At 34.8% G+C, this 22,038-nt stretch overlaps 1 non-coding gene across 1 annotated transcript; it reads right to left on the bottom strand.

Moving 5' to 3' along the window:
- Window positions 1-10,815: 10,815 nt before the first annotated feature.
- Window positions 10,816-10,922, bottom strand: LOC121231667 (small nucleolar RNA R71). Its single transcript, XR_005929723.1, has one exon. It is a non-coding gene; the product is annotated as a small nucleolar RNA R71 (small nucleolar RNA).
- Between the last annotated feature and the right edge of the window lie 11,116 nt (window positions 10,923-22,038).

Genomic DNA, 22,038 nt, shown 5'->3' on the forward strand with positions numbered 1-22,038 from the left:
CTTATCACATATATACACTTTCACATTCATCACATCGGCCATTAGGCCTTATCACATATATACACTTTCGCATTCATCACTTTGGCCATTAGGCCTTACCACATATATACACCTTCACATTCATCACATCGGCCATTAGGCCTTATCACATATATACACTTTCACATTCATCACATCGGCCATTAGGCCTTATCACATATATATACACTTTCACATTCATCACATCGGCCGTTAGGCCTTATCAAATATATATACACTTTCACATTCATCACATTGGCCATTAGGCCTTATCCCATATATATACACTTTCACATTCATCACATCGGCCGTTAGGCCTTATCACATATATATACACTTTCAATTTCATCACATCGGCCATTAGGCCTTATCCCATATATACACTTTCACATTCTTCACATCGGCCATTAGGCCTTATCGCATATATATACACTTTCACATTCATCACATCGGCCATTAGGCCTTATCACATATATATACACTTTCACATTCATCACATCGGCCATTAGGCCTTATCACATATATATACACTTTCACGTATACACACTGTCTTGGCTGAATCTACATCTATCATTTTCCAATATCACAATTTAGAATTCATGTATGGGTTTAATCAATAGCTTATGAGCAACTAAAACAAGTTTATCAAGGTTTACAACACAATCTCAAATTCAGCACAAGCTATTTTTCCTGAGCAATAGTCACTAAATTATTTATAACTGGAGCTAGAAAACTCTAAATCACTTTTCGTTAATTTTTCCTGAATATAGACTTGTATATCTTCCATCCATAAAATTTCCAAAATTTTAGGTTTGGCCAATCAATACCAGATTTTTCTTAAAATTTCCCCTGTTTCACTGTTTGACTAATCTGACCACTCTTCACTACGAATCAAATTTATCATTTTACAGAATTCAAAATGTGTTGTATTTGATTTCATTTGAAACTAGACTCATTAAGGAGTCTAAGCATATAAATTTTATCTTATAACCATTTTCGTACAATTTATAATGATTTTCTAAAAATAGAACAGAGGATTACAGTGTCATTCTGCGCTGTCTCACACAACTTTAAGTATCTCATTATCGGAAATTCCTTTGCTTACACGGTTTCTTTTATAAGAAACTAGACTAATTAAGCTTTAATTTCATGTCTCATTCAGCCTCTAATTAAAATCCATAAATTTATGGTGATTTTCTAAAGTCACGTTACTGCTGCTGTCCTAAGCAGACTATTTCAAATTACCCTTAAATTCCCAAGCTCAAACACTTAAGAACTTACCATTTGAGCTTAGAACATATCATGGCCACATCATATATTATTAAATCAACTCATCATGTCCTATTATAATTGAATTTACTCAACGTTTAATCACTTAAAACTTACCTCGGATGTTGTTGAACGATTTCGGCGGCTATTCGATCACTTTTTCCTTTCCTTTATCCAACTTTGGTCCTCTAAGCTCTTGAGCTTAATTGAGTAAATTAAGTATATCAACTTCATATACTTCACTTAATCAAAGCAAGAAATACAATTATCCTCACTATCTCACACATATACGTTCAGTCAATCATTACTATGTTACAAGTCAAGCCTAGCTTAGGCTAGATCGAACATATATAATCTTTTAACTCAAATTACGAATCAAGACATATTAGTTATCAAAGGTTGACCATGATACACATAGTGAGCTCCATTTTTTTAACTCACATTCGGCACATAAAAACATACACAAAATTTTCCACACAAGCTAGTATTTTAGCAATTAATATGACACAAGTTAAACCAAAAGTTTACAATAAAATTACAAGGTACATACATAGGGTCCATATACATGTTTATTTAAAACACCACCCTTTAAACCCTCTAGCTCTACTTACAAAAGACTCTCATAACTAAAATCCATAAGTAAGTCATCCAATTCCACCATTTCAATAAGTATTTTATACCAAATCTAATAACTAAATGTTATTAATGAGATTCATACCAAGACCGAATATTCATTAACAACCAAAGCATATATTCAACAATTTAACAATGTGTTTAACCTCCATGGCCGAATAGATCCTTTCTATTCCATTTAACTACCATAAATTTAAAATATTTAAATCAATTTCATGAGTTTCTAATTTCATTACTTCAACCATTCAAAGCCTATCTAATTTCTCAAATAGATTTCTAATACAAGAATTAAGCCAACCTACTAACCTTGACACCCACATTCGGCAAGTGACCACACACACACTCTCATAACCGAATTTCCATACTACTAAAACCTCTATACACATATTCCCCTTATTCATCTTCAATTTAAGCTCCCAACTCATAAAACATAAGGAATAGAAATCATCTTCTAAGTTTCCTACCTTAACCGCATGCCCAAATCACCACAAGGATCAAAATTCACACATGGGCTCAATCAAAGACCTATCCATCAACTAAAATTTCATAAAATCTCAAAGAATTTACCTAAAAATTACCTTAATTAAGCAAGTAGAAGACCGAATGCCTAGCTTCTTCCCTCCTCCTCTCAATCCGGCCAAGAAGAACCAAAGAACACAACTTGTTTCCTTTCCTCCTTAGAACATTCGGCCAAGAGAAATGAAAAAAGATGGACACCTTTTTTTTGTTTTCTTTCTTACATTCACGGCAAGAGGGAGGGGGGAGAAACAATCACACACATTCTTTCTTTTTTTTTTCCATTTCTTTATTACCCATACTCCTTATTTTATTGTTCCTAACATACATCACTAACATAACATGTTTGTGACATGTTTCCACTCATAGCATGGCCGGCCACTATGCCTTAATTTGGGTAAATTGACATGCAAACCCATCATTTTCACAATATGCATTAATAGGCCACTTTGCATTTGCCTAGCACATTTCTAAATTTTCTCACATAAGTCCTATTTGATAAAAATTCACTTACAATTAACAAAATTCAAACATGAAATTTTCACACATGCACATGTACATATAATGAGCATCAATTATGACGGTTAATTATTTTTATGACTCGGTTTAGTGGTCCTGAAACCACTTCCCGACTAGGGTCAAATTAGGGGTGTCACAGTTGTAGTTGATCGTTTGATGAAATCAGCTCATTTTATTCCGATTCAGTTTGATTATTTGCTTGATAAGCTAACTGAGTTGTATATTTCTAATATTGTAAAATTGCATGGTGTGCCATTGTCAATAGTGTCTGATAGAGACCCAAGTTTTACTTCGCGATTCTAGAAGAAATTACAAGATGCTATGGGTACTAAATTGCATTTTAGCACTGATTTTCATCCGCAAACGGATGGTCAATCTGAACGGATTATTCAGATACTTGAGGATATGTTGAGATGTTGCATTCTCGAGTTTGAAGCTGCGTGGGAACAATATCTACCTTTGATTGAATTCACCTATAATAATAGCTTTCAATCGAGTATCAAAATGGCACCGTACAAAGCCTTATATGGTAGAAAGTGTAGAACTCCGTTATACTAGTCTGAGCTCAGTGAGAATAAGATTCATGAGGTTGATGTAATCAAAGAAACATAATAGAAAGTGAAAGTAATCCGAGATAGTTTGAAAGCTACCTCTGATCGTCAGAAATCTTATGCACATTTAAAACAAAAAGATATTTAATTTGAGATCAGTGATAAAGTGTTTCTAAAAGTATCTCCGTGGAAGTTGAGTCTGAGGTTCATTGGACTATATGAAATCACTGAGCGAGTTGGGCCGGTTGCATATAGATTGAGACTAGCATTTGAATTAGAAAAGATTCACAATGTATTTCACGTATCGATGCTTCGACGATTCAGATCTAATCCTTCGCATGTAATTTCTCCGTCTGATATTAAAATCTATTCTAATATGACTTATGCAGAAAAGCCGAATCATATTCTGTCTCGTGAGATTAAAGAATTACATAATAAAAGAATTCCATTAGTTAAAGTGCTATGGCATAAACACGGAGTAGAAGAGGCTACGTGGGAGCCTGATGATGCAATGAGACAAAAATATCTAAATCTGTTTAACGGTAAGATTTTCGGGGACGAATATCCCTAAGGGGGAGAATTGTAACAGTCCAGTTTAGACCCTAGTCGGAATAATGGTTTCAGGACGACAAATCCGAGTTTAAAAAATATTTTAATATTATTTTCTGTGTCTGTGATATGTGAATTTATATCTGCTAGATTTCTGTAATTTAATTTGTCTATTTCTGTGCTTGATTTGCAAAAATGACCAAATCGCGTAAGTTGTAAAAGTTGCCTTCTAGTTGCCAAAGTGCCTAAGTGCTATGGTTTATTAAAGTTGAGGCCCTTGTATGTCAATAAGACCATTATATGATAGTGGGAGACATGGTTTGGCAATGTAGTAAATAGATAATTTTTTACAGGATGGTTAGGTAATTTGGTAATATATGTTATTAAATAACACAAATAAATTTGTTCATTCATGCATATCCTTGTCAAAAATTAAAAAGAAAAATAGAGGAAAAGAACAAGCTAGGTTTTGGCACTTTGATCCTTGATTAAGGTATGGATTTTTGTCTGTTTTTGATAATTTCTACATTTCTGTGATTGTTGCTTCGTTTTCTTCAAAGCCCGTGTCTGAATTTCTATTTCTGTTAAATATTTCATGAAATACCATTGTTGGTTATATGAGCTTTTTGATGTTTTTATATGGATTATGAAAGATATGTGTGAGATTATTAAGCTTTGTCGTTAAATTTTGATGAAATAGAGCTAATTGAGCTAAATTGTGGACATGAGGTTTTGAATGACTAAATTGTGAATTAAATATGTTATTTGGGCTTGTATGCAAGCCATGTATATTCGACCAAGCTGTAGTCTTGGTGAATTTTGCATATTGGTGATTTTGTGGAAAATGGACTAAATTGTCAAAGTGTGAAAATATAAGGGCTAAAATGTAAAGTGCCCTAAATATGTGTGTATGGATTAAATTGAATGAAATGAATGATTGAATGGTTGAATTTGAAATGTATTAGATCTAGAACAAAGAAAATCAGACTTAGATTGAGGGAAGTCCAAATTAGTCGAGTAGTCAACTCGTTTACATCCAAAATCCATACGAGGTAAGTCAAAATACAATTACGTGTTAATTAACTAATTATATATGTATATTTGTTATAATCTATATAGGATGGCCTTGAGAGCCTGATGAATGAACTCTGAGTAGATTCTGATAATATGTTAGTATCTGAAAAGTATCTGTATGGTTCCAAAGGAACGTTGACTTCGATCTGAAATATCGTGTAAGACCGTGTCTTGGACACAAGCTTCAATTTGAGATTTATTGTAGGACCATGTCTGTGACATAGGCATCATATCTAATTTCGTGTAAGACCCTATCTGGGACAGAGGCATCGATATTGAATTACATGTAAGACCACGTCCGGGACGTTGGCATTGTACTTGTTTTTGAGTATCTATATCGCTTCGGAACTGTCTGATGATAGCGTATGAAATATGAGAATGAGTATATGAAATGTATAACCTATGCAGTTATGTTTGTATCATACTAAATTTTAGAATATGAAAAACTCTATCTCTGTGAAATATGTATGGAATTGGAAATGAAGCATGTCATACATGCAAATAAAGAAACATGGTTAAGTTTATGAATTATTCTATGAAATGGTTATGAATCTTTATGATTAAATTGTACTTATATGCTTTAGTAGTTAGACCAATTGTATTTGTCTTACTAAGCTCTTTGTAGCTTACTCTGTGTGATTTCTGTCTGTTTTACAGTTATCGTTGCTACTGAAGGCTCGAGGATAGTCGAGGATTGTCACCACACTAACAAACTCATTTTGGTACTTTTGAAGTGTACATATTCATAAGTATGGCATGTATAGGCTAGAATATTTATGTATTTAAGCTTTAATTTGTATATATAGATATGTTATGCCATAAGAGTTGGCTAGCAAATGGTGTGTTTGTGTTAAGTTTTGGTATGGTTTTGAATGGGTTGTTGAATGATGATGATATAGTTGTAATGAAGCATGTTTTGAGCATGAAATTGGCTGAAAATTGTTGTATGAATGTTGTTTAACATTGCTAGTAGAAAAGACCCATTATAGGGGTGGCAAGTTGGCATAAACCAAGCCTGCATTGTGCCACACGGTTAGGGCACACGAGCATGCCTTATGGCCATGTAAGAAAAGCAGTAACCTCTTAAGTTTCACACGACCATAGTACATGGGCATGTCATAAGGCCGTAGGCTTAAGTCAGTAGCTAGCTAAGTATCACACGGCCGTAGCACACGGGCGAGTTTTTTGGTCGTGTGAAAAAGTCAGTATAGGACCTCTTTTTGGCACGGCTGGACCACATGGGCATGCCTTATTCCCGTGTAAGGCACACGTTCTGGATGCACGGGCATGTGGCTTTGACAATTTTGAAATATTTGGTTAAGTTCTAAAAATTTTGAATGAGTTCGGTTTAATCCCGAACTTTTCTAAATGTATGTTTTAGGTCTCGTAGACCATATTAAAGGTTGAATTATCAATGAATATCTATGTATTGATATTATATGATATCAATGATACTGAATTGTTCTGTAATGTTCTATCTATCCAGTGACGCCCCTTACCTATTCCGGTGATGGTTATAGGATAGGGGTGTTACATCTCCTCTTTTCTTCCTTCTCTCAATTGCATTTTCCTTCTTTTTGGTTTAGCCGAATAGCACTTGCCTCCTCTCCCTCGCCACTCATTCGATTTTATTTGGCTAGCCGATTGTCTTTCTGTTTGGAGCCAAATCCCTCTACACTTGATAGGTAATTGATTTTGTTTGGGTTCACGACTACTCTTCTCCCTCTTTCTCACTTTGTCGATATAGGTTTCCTCCTTAACAATATCTTCATCCACTGTTTTCCAATAGGAGTGTGACTATTTTTCGTGGGACTCAAATCATAGAGTGTACCTTAGGAGGCCGAATATTCCTAAGTAGTGGTAAGTTGTTGTTCTTTTGTTAATAATCTTTGTCATTCATGGCCTTAGTGAACAAGGTAGTAATGTTATATAGATTTTGTCAAGTTTTGGAAGGCGGCTTTGATCGGTGGTTAAAAAGAGGAACCGGTTGCTATTTAAGGTAGGCAATCAGTACCATTTTGGAATCAGGTGCTATGTAAGGATGTTAATTTTAAGGATTAAAGGACTAATGTGGGGTTATGATTGAATCTAGGTTTAGAGTCCAGGGATTTGCTCACTTATCACAAACAGGTGTGTATCCATACTCTGTAAGCGATAATAGGTGTAAAGGCCGTAAATATGTGTGTAAATTGTATGCCTTGTTTTGATAATCAGGGGAAAAGTAAAAAATGTGTGTTGTTTACTCTGCTATGACTGTAGAAGGGCAAAATGCCGAAAAGCCAAAAATATGGCGTATAATGCCACACGAGCGTGCAATCATGCGTGTGGTAAACCTAGCTCACAGAACATGGGCGTACGATGAGGAAGGCCACCATGAGCAAATTCGTGACCTTAGGCCGTAGTGGGCCACGGAATAGGCCGAATAGGCCCAATGGGCCCGTGGGCCCATTTTTGTCAAATCAACTGCTAGGAGGAATATGGTTGGGCATGTCATGTCGTGTACATGGCATAGGCCGTTCTGGGCCATGTGGGCCCTGACGGATAAAATGTATGTTATGCGATAAGTTTTGGACTAGGCTACGTCGTTCGTACAGTTTGGAATAGTTTTAGATTAAATGGGCCGTATGGGCCCAATGGGCCCGTGGACCCACGTGGGTAAATTTCACTATTAAGCGAGAAGTAGATAGACTTGTCATGTCATGCACATGAATTAGGTTCTTTTGGGCCTTGATGGGCCGAAATGGGTAGTGTGGGCCCAATTGGCTCGTGGGCCCACACGGATAAAATCTACGGTAAGTGACTATTAATGAACCGAACTATGGCGTACACATAGCTGTATCTAATTTTGGGCTAAATGGGCCATACGGGTGTGTGGGCCCACTTGGGCCGAGTATGGGCCTTAGGCCCATTTACACCGTTATGTCTGCTAGGTTACATTAGTCACTTGAGGCAACGGTGGACCCCAATTTATAAAATTACTGAAATACCCTCTTTGTAAAATTACTGAAATACCTCCGGTTTATAAAATTACTGAAATACCCCTAGGTTGTGAAATTATCGAAATACCCCTAATTTGTGAAATGATCGAAATACCCTAATTTGAGAAATTAACGAAATACCCTCAAATTGTGAAATTATTGAAATACCCTTGTAGGGTAAAATGACTGTTTTGCCCTAAAGAGTAAAATGACTGTTTTGCCGTTGTGGGTAAATGACTTGGGCTATGACTGATTTGGCTGTGAATGTATGATTGCATTTTAATTGACTTGAATATGGTTGTATGACTGATATGCTTTTAATATATGTTTAAATGACTGTTACTGAGTATGGCCATTCTGCATACACGTGTGATAATTGAGCATGACATACACGACATATAGCATGGGGTTGGGACATTGATATGGAGGAAGTTTTGTTCTTATAGGGTCGCACGGGTTGCACAAGACGATTGTGGATCCAATATTGATCTATTAAGTTTACACAGGTTGCACAAGACAATTGTGGACCGACGGATGGCTTAGAGCTGCGTAATCTGATTATGGCTCTATGCCAACCTAAAAATAGCTCTGTGCCATCTTGACTATGGCTTTGTGCCGAACGTATTTACTCGTGGCTATGTGCCTAACATACTTATTGATGACTCTGTGTCGATCATATTAACCCAAGGCTGTGTGTCAATTATATTACCGTCGCTGATGGCTATTGCTAAACATAATACAGTTACTGATGGGTTTGTGCCAATTATAATACCACTACTGAAGGCTTAGAGCCGCATATATAGTAACAGCTTTACTGGGACTTCGATTAGTGTCGAAACCGGTGCTAACATTGGTGTGCTGGCTGGGTGGGTCGATTTTATCCCCATGTAAGTGTAGGGTTGGTACGGGTGGTGTGTTGGCTGGATCAGGGTGGTATGCATCCTCATACTGTTGCATATCTGTATATGAGATCTGTCACTGTATTGGGCTTAGGCCCACTTGCTTTGTTATTTTTTTGGGCTAGGCCCACTTGATTCTGTTATGGGTCCTGACCCAAATGACATTGTAGTGGGCTCCGGCCCATGTATGCTCTAAACTGGACTGTACTGTTACTGTTAAAAGGGCTTTGGCCCAAACTGCTTCTGCATTCTACTATCTTACTGACTATTTTTATTTTAGGGGATTACACACTGAGTTTTTGTAAACTCACCCCGTTTTTAACTGTACAAGTAGTCCCCAGCGTTAGGTGGATCGGTGCTTGGAGGGACTTGGAGATGGCGACACGACTGCTCCTACTGCTGCATTAAATTGCTTACTCATATTTTTTATTTTGAATTTCTGGTTTGTAATAAGAGCATTTGTGGGATTTACTTTTAATTGGGCTTTTGATTACTCACTTTAAACTGCTAGTCTAGGAAAAAATGAGTTTTCAAACCAATTATTGTTTCCAAAAATATATGTTTGAAACTGCTTTAATCTAAATTAGCTTCCACAATTGTAAGAGATTTTCAATGGAATAAATATCGTTTTTCAAAAGTGATTAACTTTCCAATGAACCACGTTTTGAAATTAAACGAACACAAACTGAGACTTTACACAAGTTTTAAATAGTAAGAAGGGTTTTTCAATGAAATCACGGTTCCGAAAAGCACTTCAATGTGACACCGCCAGATTCGGCCATAACGTCTAGGTCGAGTTTTGGGTGTTACAGTATTCATAACAATATAAACATGAGTTTAATAATTCTAAGTTAAGAAATATAACTGATCTAACACAAATATGTCATCTTGATTAATATCGGATTTTGAAATCGTGCATTTGAGAATTATTTATTTAGTTTACTTAGTTTAAAATCTTAGTTTTTAATCAGCCTCTTCAAACAAAACATGTTTCTTTACCAAAGTGTTTTAAATAGCATTCATAAATAATTCTTTTCACAGTCCCTGTGGGTACGATAACTCGACATTTACTTATCACTTTATTACTTGTGATTGTGTATACTTGCACGTTTCCGTCGTTCTAAGTTTTTGGCGCCGTTGCCAAGGACTATTTTAGAGGACATTATTTGTGAAATTGTTAATTTTTCATTTTGGTCTATTTTTTCTGTTAAATTTTAATTCTATTGTTTTTTTTTTGTGTTTGTTTCAAGTGTTTATGAGTATTGATCAAATTATTGACTTACTTCCCGTAAACCTTGAAATTGAAAGGACTTTCTGACAAACGAGAAGACAAGCGAACCAATGAATGACTGAATATATGAATTTCGAAAATTGAAACTAAAATCCAAGAGGAACATTCACTTATAATACTCACAATTCAATCATTGTTGCCGATGATAGAAACTTTGCCATTCAACAATATGCATTCCCCTATTCAACGAGCTCAATCCGAGTATTAGGAGACCCGAAATCGATGCACAACAGTTCGAGCTGAAGCCGGTCATGTTCCAAATGTTTCAAAATATGGGTCAATTTAGTGGGATTCCTCTTGAAGATCCACATCTTCATCTTCGGCTATTCATGGAAGTGAGTGACTCATTTAAACTAGTCAGGATGATTGAGGACACATTGAGACTGAGATTATTTCCATACTCATTAAGAGATAAAGCACGAGCGTGGTTGAACTCCCTACCCTCTGGTTCCATAACTACATGGCAAAAGTTGGTTGAACGTTTCTTAATGAAATATTTCCCCCCATTTTTAACCGCCAAAATCCTTAATGAAATCACTTCATTTTAGCAACTTGATGAAGAATCTTTATATGAGGCATGAGAGTGATTCAATGAGTTATTACAAAAGTGCCCTCATCACGACATTCCTTGTTGCGTTCAAATGGTGACTTTCTATATTGGTCTCAATATTCATACTAGAGTGATGGTGGATGCTTCAGCAACTGGAGACTTTCTTTTTAAGTCTTATAACGATGCTTAAGAGATTATTAAAAGAATTGCCAGCAATAACTATCAGTGGCCAGCCAACTGAGTAGCCTCAAAAAGATAAGCAGCGGAGTACATAAAGCGGACACACTTGCTTCTTTGGTCGCGCAGGTATCCTCTATGTCTTCTATGCTTAAGAACATAACTATTAATGGCTTCAATGGTAATCTGTCAAGTTAGTAGTTGAACCAGTTCGAGAATATTTCTTGTGAATACTGTGGAGATAGCCATTTCTTTGAAAATTTCCCATCAAATCAAGAGTCAAATTATTACATGGGAAATCAGAATTGGGATGGTCCCCAAACAAATTTTTACAACTCTTCATGGCAAAGTCATCCAATTTCTACATGGAGTAATCAATGGGCAGACCATAGCGACTCTGCTATGTCATTTTGACCAAATTATCTGCCAGAATGTTCTCAACAAGTGCAACAACCCACACCAACTGGATCTTCAAGTAATCATGAGAATTTGCTGAAGGCATGCATAGCGAAGAGTGATGAACTAATCCAAAGCCAAGCAGCAACATTGAAGAATGTAGGGAACCAAGTGGGATAGTTCGCCAATGAGCTCAAAAGCAGACACCAAGGTATTTGGTCGAATGACACGAAAAATCTGAGAAGCACAAGCAAAAACCATTGTAAAACCGTCACTTTACAAAGTGGGAAGACATGGGAACCCAAAGCTGTCGAGGTTGAAGATAAGCTTATTGTAGCTAATGGCAAAGAGGAAGTTCAACTGAGCGTTGAAACTCCTATTCCATTAAATTCAAATACAATGATCTTTGATGAGCTAAACTCTAAACTAGTTAGTTCTGATTACCTAACACTCTTGCCGGATATAGAAAAATTTTCGCAAAAGAGTTGTCTGGTTAAAGCTAAGATTCCACCACTGCTATATCCTCAACGATTCCAGAAGCAGTACAATGATACTCAGTTGAAAGAAATATCTGATGGCGAGGTGACTTTTAATGACTTCGATGCTTCTAAATCCCCAGATGTAGTTGAAGACTGCTCTGCTATTTCAAAGATGGAATCACTGGCTTCTACAGAATTAGAGTTCAATTCTTTAGACGATCCGTTAGAACATATTTTCCTAGAGGATTCACCAAGTGATGATGAAGACAAGGATTGTTTGGCTTGGTTAGAAGCTAATTCAAAGGAATTCACTCAAGAAGTTCCACCCGAATCATTAGAGTTATCATCTCAAGAGTATATGCAACCAAAGTCATTGATTGAAGAGCCAGCTAAATTAGAACTGAAGATTTTCTCCTCATTTGAAATATGACTATTTGGGTCTATCTTCAAATTTGCCTGTCATTATTTCAGTTGAGTTCACCAAAGATCAAGAAGAAGAGGTACTTGTGATTTTGGAAAGGCACAAGAAGGGTACTGGATGGATTATTTCACATATTTGAGTCATGGGTTGGAGAATTTGTAGAAATTATAGGAAGTTAAACAAGGCCACCAGGAAAGGTTATTACGGGTTTTCTTTCCCTAATAAGATGTTGGACAGATTTGATGGGAAAGAATATGATTACTTCCTAGATGATTATGGTTGGTATGAAAAATGGCCATTTGACACCACCATAGTCAATAAAGATATTGAATAAAATAGAGGGAGTTCTCTTCACTTTCTTTATCTTTATTTTATATTTTTAGTTTTTTTTCTTATTTGAATTAAATGGTAGACTTAGATAAGATTTTCTTTGGTTCATTACATTAATCAAAACTCTGTCTAGAAGATTGGGACTTAAGCAGGATATTCGTGACCCCTCTAGTCTTTCCTTGGAGTTTAATTTAATGTAATTTTTCAAAAAATATTTTTCTAAGTAGCCCAAAGAATTTAAGTATTTGTTTTGTTAAATAAAGGGTCAACTTTTAACCCAAGTACTAATTTCTTTGAATTGTTTTTTTTAGTTTATTTTTAGTATAGGAGCTCAGAATCCAAAAAGGAGCTACCATGGGCTTAAGACACTACTAAGAAGGGAAATATTCAAACCTTTGTCGTACAAACCTATAGCCCTTACCTTGCTCCACCACCACTCCCAAGTAGCCCAAAAGTGTATCTCACTTAACCTCTTAATGTTGTAGCCCTTAACTCCCTGAATCACCACCCCAAACACCTTCATTAAAAGTCACCAACTACCACACCTAGACTATCCTTAAAACTGCCACCGTCTTCAACTCTAAACATTACCCTCAGCTACTTACCCACCTGCCCAAAACTGAACCACCCTTAACAGGTTTCTTAAGTTCGACGCTGAGAATCCCTTTATCTATTACCATTCCACAAAGTGAATAGTTTGGTATAATGGCTATGCTGCAACACATGTAGTTGCAGCAACAAAATTACTAGAGATACTAAAAAATATGGGATGACTCAATCAGATATGCATTTAAAATATATATTTCATAACTCATTTATTTTTGTGCCTAGGTTTCCAGATTTCATATTTAACCATGAAGTCCACTATCGAAGAGGAAGCGAAGCGATTCATGCAAAAACAAAGATGATGGAGCAAAAGATGAGTCGAATTCAGAAGAATCTACAAATAAATAAAAAGGCGGGATCTTGACTTTATTTTATTTTCATTTTTAAGTTATCTTAGTGTTAAGTTTCATTAGGAATTTTTATTCTCACGTAATAAAACAAGAGATGGAAATCATTAATAAAATTGAACAAGTCGCGAAGTATAAAATGTAACAATAGATATTTACATGTCTAGGATTGGATTTAGAAAGAGCTTCGTACTTAAGCATTCAAATTGACTCACCTTCTCTTTTCTAGAATCCTACCTGGTGTATAGTATCTATTCACTTTAAACAATGAGGACATTGTTCATTTTAAGTGGGGGGACCAAAAAATTGAAATTATTTCCACTCAGAATAAATAGTTCTTTTAATTATGATTAGGATATATTTTGTTCAATAATTTGAAATTTTGTTAAGTATGCTAAACTTTAGTATAAATAAAGTTCTATTATTTCAATAAATTTTTATGTTAGCTTGATAATGATATAAATGTATTTTTAATAAAGCATGCAAATCGTACCATAAGATTTTTAGTTCCTTAGGAAAGTTAGACGTGCATGAAAGTTTAAGTCTTTAGAATTGACTTAGTAGTTTCTTGAGGCGAAATCCTAGGAAGCATGGAATGTTGAAAATGATTTAGGCAACTTTTGTTAGAGCCATTTGAGCCTTTCAAGCCAATCGTAATGAAATTTTATCCCTTGAAACCCAACTTTTAGACTATATAGCCTAATTTTATTTGAACCTTTGCAATACTTAGCCATCACTTTTCTCTTAATTATCTTTAAATTGTCCCAAACACTAGACTCAGTACTATTTAGAGTATTCTTTGAAAATAAGTTTAAGGGAGTAAAAAGAAGTATCAAATGCTCTAAAAATTGTAGTACATACAATAAAATGCTCGATTTTTATTTTTTTTAAAAAGAGCACATGTACTTGAAAGAAAATAGATGTACAAATGAGCATGTGAAATAATATAAAGTTGGTGTATTAAGGGAAATTATTCCAAAGGTCTGATTGATGCTGAGTCTAAGGTTTTAAGCCTAAATTTATCTATCGTTTACCTACCCCTAGCCTAGCCACGTTATAGCCTTTTTAAAGACCTATTGATTCAAGTTTTCTATGCTACCCACATTATTGGAGAGAAATTGTTATGTTTAACATATGAAGGCATAAGTTAAACTTAATGATTGCAGTTTAATCCTGAAGAAGGAAATAAAATCAAATTGGTAAGGGTTAACATATCTTTGTTAAGGAAGTATTTAGTCTAATTTTGCTATCATAATAGTTGTTGAGATTAATTTGAATGATATGTATACTTAAGTAGCATAACTATCAAATTTCTTGTTTTTGAGCATAAGTATATTAAATTCATAATTCTGGGAAGAATGTTGTTCTGAAGGAGTTTTTCAAAGATGTTTCCGAGAAATTCTTTTCAAATTTGTGCATCACTCAGGACGAGCAATGAATTATGTTTGCGGGTGTGGAAACACAAAAATATACACATTTTTCCATGCCTTTTTTAACTTAAATTCATGCAGTTCTGATAAAATTCTTCTCTAAAATAATTAATTTTTATAAAATAATTAAATTGCACTCAAATTATGAACATGTTGAATTTTAATTAATTTTATAATTAATTTTGATTAAATTTGATCATTTTTCGATAGATTTCCACAAAGGGCAAAATCGACAGACACTGCTAGAAGTTCAAAACCGAGAAGCAAATTGAAGTATCAAGGTGAATTAATTCTCAGCCTAAGTCGGTCCAATTATGTGTACTAATTCATGATATAATTAATTTTAATTTATATCCAATTTAATTTAGATTAAATAAATTATTATTAATTAATTATGAAAAAGTGGTCCAATTGAGCCGAACCAAGTGAATCGATCAGACCAAGAAGTGGACAGCCCAAAACCATCCATATGCTGACCCAAAGCAGCTTATTGGCTGATTATTTAGCTCGCAAAGAGGCCCTTGAAGACTTGTTCAAGTTACAAACAAAGCCCTCCACAATTGGTGGCTTTATAGATTTACCCCAAGATTAAAGTAGCAAAGTTGCAACTATCAACCTTGCCACATGTGTGGCCGGCCAAGGGAGGGATCTTTGACTAATAATTTTAGCTATTTTTAGCAGCCCTCTTCAGCTATAAAAACCACCCTTAGGCTGGTCGTTTGAAACACACCTCAATTCATTCACATCTTTTCTCTCTTTTCTCCGCCTTCTCTCTTCTTTGCCATTCTAAATTCTCTTGCTCTGTTGCCGATTTCTCCTCTTGGAAAAGGGGTGTTCGTCAGCCATTTTGGAGCAACATTGAAGTGTTCATAGCAGCTTTGATCGACAAAGACAACAGAGAACAAAGAACAGAGCAAGCTAGTCAAGCCACAAAAAAAAACCGGATTTGATTCTTGTTCCCTATCTCTTTAATTTTTGTTGTTGTTATGATGAACATATCTATGAATATTTATGTTGTTGGAATGGTTAATTTGATCAATTTAGCTTGAATTCAATTCATGTTTGGTTGATTGCATTTTGTCTTCCTAAATTGTTAAAATTGTGTTTACGTTGTTATAGGCCTCGGTAAAATGCTTGATAAGTAAAATCATGACTAAGTTATTCTTGCATTACAATTATTAGGTAACTAATAAATTAATTATTTAAACGGATTGAAATTGTAATTAATAGACACAGTACTTAATCAGTACATGTTTAATTTTCTAAGGTAGCTGAGGGTTAAATTAGCAATGGTATTTGATGATACAATTGCCTTGCATAACTTGCAAGATTATTGTGATTAAACTGTTTCAAGGTAAGGATACTTTGTGACCTCACATAGTCTTTTATGTGCTTATTAAATCGAGTTAATTGTTTGAATTGACATAGGGATATGTTTAAGATATTATTTCAATTTAATAAGTATGTATGTGCTATAACATAATTTGCCTATTAAGTTTTGTTTAATCAATTGAATTGACATAGAGATATGTCAAGAGATGAATGGATTTTTGTAAGTGAGTATGTTCATAAGTAAGCAAACTACCGAGTTGCCATGAATTTATTCGTAACAATATAAACATGAGTTTAATAATTCTAAGTTAAGAAATGTAATTGATCTAACACAATTATGTCATCTTGATTAAAATCGTATTCTAAAATCGTGCATTTGAGATTTATTTATTTAGTTTACTTAGTTTAAAATCTTAGTTTTTAATCAGCCTCTTCAAACAAAATATTTTTCTTCACCAAAGTGTTTTAAATAGAATTCATAAATAATTCTTTTCACAGTCCCTGTAGGTACGATAACTCGACATTTACTTGTCACTTTATTACTGGTTGCGATTGTGTACACTTGCACATTTACGTCGTTCCAATAGCTATAGAACCTTAAGGTATGAGTCCTTATATGGTAATTAGACCATTTATGTTGATAGTGGAATGGCTTGGTATTATTGAAATTATGTAAGTTTAAAAAGGTTATAAGGGCAAATTAGTAAATAAGTGATTAATGAAATAAAACAAAAGACTAAGTTATCATCTTTAACAATTATTCAACCGAAATTAAAAGAGTATGGAAGCCATGGAAGCTTGAAGGTTTCAGCTAAGCAAATTACCTTGCATTTCAAGTGATTTTTGTCCTGTTTTTAATGATTTTTATGTTTTGGGGATCATTGTAGCTTAATCTAGCTAGCCCAGGGACTAGTTTGTGAGACTGTTAAACTGTTAGCATTTTTCCATTAATGAATTTGTATGAGTTTTGATGAGTTATGGAAAAGAATGGATAGTTGTTGTTAGATAAAAAATTTTTGTTAAGTGATTTTTTATAAAATGTCAAATAGGAATTAAATTGAAAAATAGAAAATTTTACTTGGTGAAATAGTGAAATAAATGAAATTTAGGGCTTGCTAGGGACCTATTTGATAATTGGCTATGATGGGTTGTGGTGGAATTACATGAATTTTCATTTTTGTGAGCTAGGGGATAAATTGCAAAGGAATTTAAAAGTATAGGGGCAAAATGGTAATTTTTCTAAAATATGATTTTGGGTTAAATTGAGTTAAATTTATCTGTTTAGATTAAGATAGACCTTGTACAACTTTAGATCGAGGAAAGAGAAAATCTTGAATTAGTCACCTCCGTATCTTCGTATACTCGTCGAGGTAAGTTCGTGTGATTAAATTGTGTTTATGTGTTTTATATTGATTTATACATGGATGGTGAATTTCCATATGTATATACGATTGCATATCCAATGATGTACGACGATTACCGAGTCCTGTTTGAGCCTAGGAATTCGTAGGACACAAATGACATGTCATTAGGGTTTACATGATTCGGGTGCTGGTCCTGAACGTCCTATCGATGACTGAGATCCGACATGTGTTGCGGATACTCCATAGCTCGTGTGAGCAGCATCGTGTAGCTATGTTCCAACCCACAGCTCGTGTGAGCAGGCCCATATTCACAGCTTGTGAGCATTCTGATTTATAGTTTCTGTAAGCATACATGTACAGGAATTGATGGATTACAGTTATATGATTTAGCACACTATGTGTGAGCTATCTCCAGTATCCAACAATATTCTAAATGGTTCAACGGGCATTATTCTGAAACCAAATGGTAAGAGTTCAGTACGGACTATTGCAAGGACACATGCAAATTACATTGAAATGTTGTTACATGGTATATGGAAAATTAAAATGGATGATACATGTATATGAAACATAATTATATGTTGTTCTCATCCATGTTTATTTGGTTTATGTATATGTTTACATGGCTGACTTGTTTGATGTATATGCATAGGCTTTGGCCAAATTATGGTTGGGATATGCTACGTTAACTTACCTATTATATGAATAAATAGCAAGTTTTGTTTTATTATTATATGAACTTACTAAGGTTTTATGCTTACTCGGTGTCATTTTCTGTGTCTTATAGTGAATCGAAAGCACGTTCAAGTTGGAAGCTTGTCGGAGTTATATCACACTATCAGTTCTATTGGTATTTTTGGATGTTTTGATTTTGGTTATAATGGCATGTATAGGAATTTTGGCTATTATTGGCCATGTGTTTTAGTTGTTGAAATGGCCATTTGGTTTGGCTTGTGTTATGGCATTTTGGTGATGCAATGAACTTAGTTTTGGCATGTAAATTTTAGCCTTAAAATGGTTGAATGATGGAAGATGTAACGATAGTTGAATATGCATAGTATAAATGCCATGTGTTTTGTTGAGAGTGTGGCTAAATAGTGCTAATTGTTGAATGACTTACATGACTATTAATGGTAGTGATTGAATGGTATATTTGGTACCATTTAGTATGTTTTGGTAAGTAAATTCAATGGTATGTATTTGATGCAACTTATATTGAAGTTAATTGATTACTTTGGCCAAATTGAGTACATGGTTATACAAGTTTTTAATGTTGTCATTTAAGGTGCCTTTGGGCATATTGTGTAACACCCCTTACCCGTATCCTACACCAGGATAGGGTTCAAGGCATTACTGAACTCAAACATAAACATTCATACAAAATCGAGCCATAAAATTTTGCCCAAATTAAAACCATTTATACACCAACATATTGTCCCTTATACGAACCCACGAGGCCCAAAACATCCATTGGGTGTTGTTCGAGACTAAACTGAGAACTTTCAAAACTTTTACAACACTTAGAAAGTTTTCTTATTTTGGAGGGTTACACGCCCGTGTGGATAGGCCTTGTGGTCACACTGCCCGTGTGGCTTGGGACACGCCCGTGTCCTCAGCCCGTGTAACTCTCTATTTATGACATCATCAACAAAATAGAGTCATACGGCCAAGTCACACGCTCGTGTGCTTACGCCATGTGGTGAATTAAATTCCAAAAAAAATCAGGTGCAGACTTCACACGGCCAGGGCACACGCCCATGTCCTAAGGCTGTGTCCTTCACACGGCCGAGACACACTGCCGTGTCTCTGCCCGTTTGTTTACTACTGGGCATTTTGTTTTACCTAATTAGGGTACAGGTGGTACACGGCTGGATCATACACATATGGGGCAGACCGTGTGTCACACACAGTCTAGACACATTCCCATGTGTCTACCCGTGTGGACAACTTTGAGGCTATTTTCCAAGCTTTTTGTCACCCTTAATAACACATGCACACTTAGACATCTCATAAACATGGCTCATGCATATCAACTTCTTATCAATTTACACTAGCTTACCAAATCACATGCAATATGTAAGATCAATTTACTTCCATTTTATACATTCATGCCTTAGTTGTTATCATGCCATTTACTCATAATTCCATCATCAAACATCCATGATCATATTCACAATTCATCTATGTAAAATGAATTTAACTATATCATGAGTGACCGTAGCACATGCATGCATATACGAATAGGATTACCTCCCCATAATTAATATGAGCCATATCTCATGGCCATATACAAAATGAATCATCAAATCATTATAAGCCAACATATTTGGCTAAACCAATATGACATATAACAAAATGATCAAGTCCCTATACATGCCATACTAAAAAATACTTGAATTCGCTATACCCAAAAGATTAGCTTGATAGTGTGAATAGAGCTCGGACATCCCTTCGACCCCCGAGCTAGCTTGGCGATACTATAAGAAAATGGAAAAGAAAGGGGAGTAAGCATAAAGCTTAGTAAGTTTGCATGTAAATAATTAACAACATTAACTGTGCATTATTATACACATAACATAATAATATTATCACAATGTCATCAAGCATCATAGGTACATTTTAGTTCATGTCATTTAAATAATGTACAATAAAACTCATGATCATAATTCATTCATTCACTTCTTACTGAGGTCTCATCGATTCATAATCTCAATATTTATGAGCTTTGTGCACATACTTGTACCCTTTCAACATGGCCATACCTTGTCATCTCTTTGACATAATCATTGGATTACCTGTTGAACCACTTGGAATACTAAAGGATACTCGGGAACTCTCATGCACATAGTAAGATGCCAATGCCATATCCTAGATATGGTCTTACATGGGATCATAGATCAAAGACGATAGCCCAACTATGGTCTTACACGATGTCTCATATCGATGCCAATGCCATATCCTAGATATGATCTTACATGGGATCAAATATCGATGCCAATGCCATGTCCCAGACATGGTCTTACATGGGATCACACATAACCCTAATGTCATGACATTTGTATCCTAACTATTCCTAAGGTTCAACCGAGGTTTCGAGATATCAAACTTTGTCGAATCGTCATCAAGTCATCATTAATTAAATCCACAAATACAATTACACAATTCATGCAATATTAAAGCATTAAAAACATAATAATGTAATGTTGCATTATTTACACACGAACTTACCTCGGTACCAAAATATGACTAACTATTTGATTTAGTCCACAACCTTGTTCTTTCCTCGGTTTAGGTCTGGACTCCGTTTTTTTTATCTATAGTATCAAATTTCACTTATTTAATTATCACATTGTTCAAATAAGTCCATAAATCATTTCTTGATTTATAGTATCAAATTTCACTTATTTAATTATCACATTGTTCAAATCAGTCCATAAATCATACTTTGGAAAAATTATAATTTTGCCTTTAAACTTTCACATAATTATAATTTAGCCCTTAGGCTCGTAAAATGAAATGTGTTCATTTTCTTTGTTACCCAAGCCTAGCGGAACTTATAACATGCTCATAGCAGCCCACCTTTCTCATTAAATCATACATCTTACTACTCATTTTACAAACTTTACAAATAAGTCCTTTTTGGCCATTTTCACTAGAAATCATTTAATAAAAGATGTTTCACACATCAAACATTCATATTCTTCCATTAAACATCAAAACACATGCATGTCATACATGGGTCAAATTTCAAACATGAACCCTACTTCAAAATATGGCTAGAAATACATAAATCGGGTTATGAGGGTTTCAAAAATGTAAAGAGCATTAAAAACGGGGCTAGGATGCACTTACTATTGAGCTTGAAAGTTGAAAAAACCCTAGCTATGGAACCTTGAGAAATTTCGGCACACATGTAGAAGATGGACACCAATTTTTGACTTATTTTCCCTTTTTATTCTTTTATTAACCAATTGACAAAAATGCCCTTAAGGCCTATCTTTCAAATCTTTCTTATTCATGCCCATTTTTGTCTATAAAAATAGAAATTGGGCAATTTGATATTTAAGGACGTCTAATTAATAATCCATGGTAATTTCATGCTTAAAGCTTCAAGAACTCACATTTTGCAACTTTTGCAATTTAGTCCTAAATGTCAAATTGGACACTTTATCAATAAAATAATTATTGAAATTTTCACACAAGCATACAATCATATCATAGACCTCATAATAATCATAAAATAATTATTTCTACTTCGAATTTGTGGTCTCAAAACCACTATTCTGATTGGGCCCAAAATCAGGATGCT

The sequence above is a fragment of the Gossypium hirsutum genome, chromosome A06 (assembly GCF_007990345.1).
Source record: "Gossypium hirsutum isolate 1008001.06 chromosome A06, Gossypium_hirsutum_v2.1, whole genome shotgun sequence".
In the NCBI taxonomy this organism is placed as follows: domain Eukaryota; kingdom Viridiplantae; phylum Streptophyta; class Magnoliopsida; order Malvales; family Malvaceae; genus Gossypium; species Gossypium hirsutum.